The following is a 3,643-nucleotide window of genomic DNA, read 5'->3' on the forward strand; positions in this document are numbered from 1 at the left end:
TTAATTTCAAACTTTGCTTGAATTTAACGACAAATCACTCTGGTCTTTATTTGTGAGCATTTTGAGACCATGATTATCTACCACATGMTGCCTGAAATGAGAGCTACATTTTTACAAGGACAGGAGCAGCTCATTCTTGAGTGTGCCTCTAGGACGAGGCATAGAGTCCACCCTGAGCAAGAYTGCGGACAATASCAAGCTGAGTGGAGTGGTTGCCACTCCAGAGGACTATCTGGCCATCCAGAGGGACTGGGACAGSCTGGAGAGCTAGGCAGAGAGGATGTTCATGAGATTCAACAAGGACGAGTGCAGGGTCTTGCATCTGGGGAYGAATAACTCCAGACACCAGTACAGATTAGGGGTTGACCTGCTGGAGAGCAGCTCCATGGAGAGGGACATGGAAGCCCTGGTTGACAACAAGTTAACCTTAAGTCAGCAGTGTGCSCTCGTAGCCAAGGCCAATGGGATCCTGGCCTGCATCAGAAGGAGTGCTGCCAGCAGGTCAAGGGAGAGAATTCTGCCCCTCTCCTCCGCTCTGGTGAGACCTCACCTGGAGTATTGTGTGCAGTTCTGGTCTCCCCAGTATAAGAGGGACGCAGAGCTCCTAGAGAGGGTCCAGCAGAGGGCAACCAAGATGATTAAGGGACTGGAACATCTCTCATATGAGGAGAGACTATGTGAGTTGGGCCTGTGTAGCCTGGACAAGAGCAGGTTGAGAGGGGATCTGACGAATATGTATAAATACCTGAAGGGTGAATGTAAGGGAGGAAGAGGTGAAGCTCTTCTCAGTGGTGGCCAGTGATAGGACAAGGGGTAATGGGTATAAGTTGAAACACAAGCAGTTCTATCTCCATATAAGAACTTCTTTTCTTTGTGAGGGTGACAGAGCCCTGRAACAGGTTGCCCAGAGAGATTGTGGAGTCTCCTTCTGTGAAGGTCTTCAAAACTTATCTGGCTGCCACCCTGTGCCATGTGCTCCGGGTGTCCCTGATGAAGCAGATGAGTTGGACTAGATAATATCTAGAGGTCCCTTCCAAGCTTAATAATTCTGTGATTCTGTGTGATTCTATGGGAGGTCAACAGGCAATAAAAAGTGGGGGGAAAAAAAAAAAAAAAGCAGTGATCATTTATGTCCACAGTATGTTTATGTTCAGTGGGTTTTTTTTCAATATTATATTTCTTTTTAACAAAGATTGAAATTTCTATCCAAGAACTGGAATCAAAGTCTTAAATGCTCTTTTTACTTTTCAGTTGAAAGAAATACAAAACAAACATGAAAACTCTTTATGAGATTAGGAGGGCTTTATTTTAATCTTCAAACATTGTTAATGTCTACAAAGTCAACTATGACCATTTTAATTCTGAATCCATAACTACAAAGAATTAATGATGTTTAACTAATCCACTTCATCAGTCATATTCACCATTAATTTTCCTAACTGTGCCTACGCTGACAAATGTTTAACACAGACAACATTTCTAAATTAGTAGAAAGCCTTTTTCAAAAAATAGTTAATTAGGCACAGAGAAACAAATTGTGTTACAAGTAAGATTCTACCAGGCAACATTATCTTTAGRAATTTCATATGTAAAATGGACTTATTTGAAAAGGACTTATAAATGGATATAACGTAAGACTGCTCATTAAATCTTTGGCTGTACATGCTTTCATTTGATTTAATGTGTGAAAAATAAGGAAGATGAAGGGACATCCACATAAGAACTGGGATTCTAGGCATCTTGCCTCAAAACTTCAAATGATAGTGAACTTGGCATTTGGCAACAGAATGAGCCAACTCTAGTGCCAGGACAAAGATTCATGTTGCCAAACTTCAGATATTTACTTCTGAGGAAAAAGATGTCTTACATTCTTAGGGAATGTCAATACARAAAATGTCAATAGAGAAAATACAGGGRAAAAAAAAAGGTCAATACAGAAAAAAAAGGGATTTTTTWAAAAACTATTCTTAGTGAATAAAAATGGGCATTTTCAGAAACAAATATTGTCTTTGGTATGAAATGAATACCTTTTTAACAACATCTGTGCATTTGTGGTGTACTGCCATGCTGATTTATAAAGTCAGACTAGACAGCAGCACCATCTGCTGTTTAGACTGTAATCTCAGAAACTCCTAAAAATTGGAACAAAGTGCATTAKGTATGATTTATAGTGGAAAATTCCCATGAAGAATCRTTTTCCATAATCGATAGAGCATGCCTTAAAAAATTAAGCTGAAAGACAAAATTAAAAAACAGACAGCTGTGCAAGACTGAGCTGTCATCCRTTTTTGCATTACCTTTTTCATGCAAATCATTCCAATAATGGAAATAAGAATAAGAATAATAAAGTGGAAAAGCAATTGTGTTTACAATAAAATGGTTCATTTGTTACATGGTTTTGGAATGTATCAACAGAGTGTAAATATACACACACACACACACACACACACATATATTCACACACATAACCTGAAATGGACTTGCAGACTGATTTGTACTCATTATATTTATGATTGATGCAGGCAAGTCCTGAAAATTGTGTCAGTGTTCAGATTAAGAGCTAATGGGCATCTAATGTGTTAGCAGATCTTGTCTGAAGGAAATATCTGGAATTTTATTGTTCTTATTTCACATTGTAAGAAAGCTTTCCTACCTACCTACCCACCTACCAYACAGGCTTTCTGGCAGTTTTATCCACAACTTGGTTATGTCCTCAGAAGTCCAAGTCAAAGTCATGTAGCTGTTCAGTATCAGAGATGGGCCTAGAATCCCGGGAGCACAGYTAGGGAAAGGGGGAGGTGTAGTCTTTTTCAGCAGGTGAGATCACTGAGAGACATGACAGTAATGATTAGGCGTGAAGATTTAGGATAGGTTGCTGCCATTCTGACCCATGAATTTGAATGTCAGCTACTCAACAGCAAGTTTCTATGCTCCAGAAAGCATAGAAACCTATGTTGTGGGTGCTCCTGCTTACCCACAAACAAAAAGCTTACCCTTTTCTCTGTGTTGCACCATTAGATATTTCTGCAAATCCTGGTACATTGCAATAAATAATTACTTTTTATTAAATTTCAGTTAGTTTTCAATACATGTATCAACATTTGGATCCAGGCCAACATGAATTGCCTGAAATTGCAACTTGAATTAATGTTGCAAAATGCTGTACTAAATCCTTTAGTGATATCCGTCAAAAATTAGTATCTTATATCCTCTCCATGAAAATGCAGCGCTCAAAATAAAGAGAATTCAGCAGCAGATTTTTTTTTTTTTATGTGTATATATACTTCTGAACAATATGTATCACATTTCTGACAGCAGARAAAAAGACTTTCAGGTTGAGGTTTAAGTTTTACTCTTAGCTGATTTTCTTTATATGTCTTCTCATTTTATGTAAGGATCAATCTGTGAAGTAACTACTAACCAACTTAMTCATGTAGACCAAAACAGTAACAAAGAGTGTAGGACCAAAAGCGCCTTCTGCTGCTGTAGCTTAGCCAGTGCAGGCAACTGATTTTAGATACTTCCATTTAAGTTATGCCTTAACTATTTCAGTGCTCCAAAATGTTGTCTACCTTGACTTCAGCAAGGCTTTTGACACTGTCTCCCATAACATCCTCATACGGAAGCTCCGGGACAGTGGACT

Source organism: Nothoprocta perdicaria, unplaced genomic scaffold (assembly GCF_003342845.1).
Source record: "Nothoprocta perdicaria isolate Ctin4 unplaced genomic scaffold, notPer1 scaffold_255, whole genome shotgun sequence".
In the NCBI taxonomy this organism is placed as follows: Eukaryota; Metazoa; Chordata; class Aves; order Tinamiformes; family Tinamidae; genus Nothoprocta; species Nothoprocta perdicaria.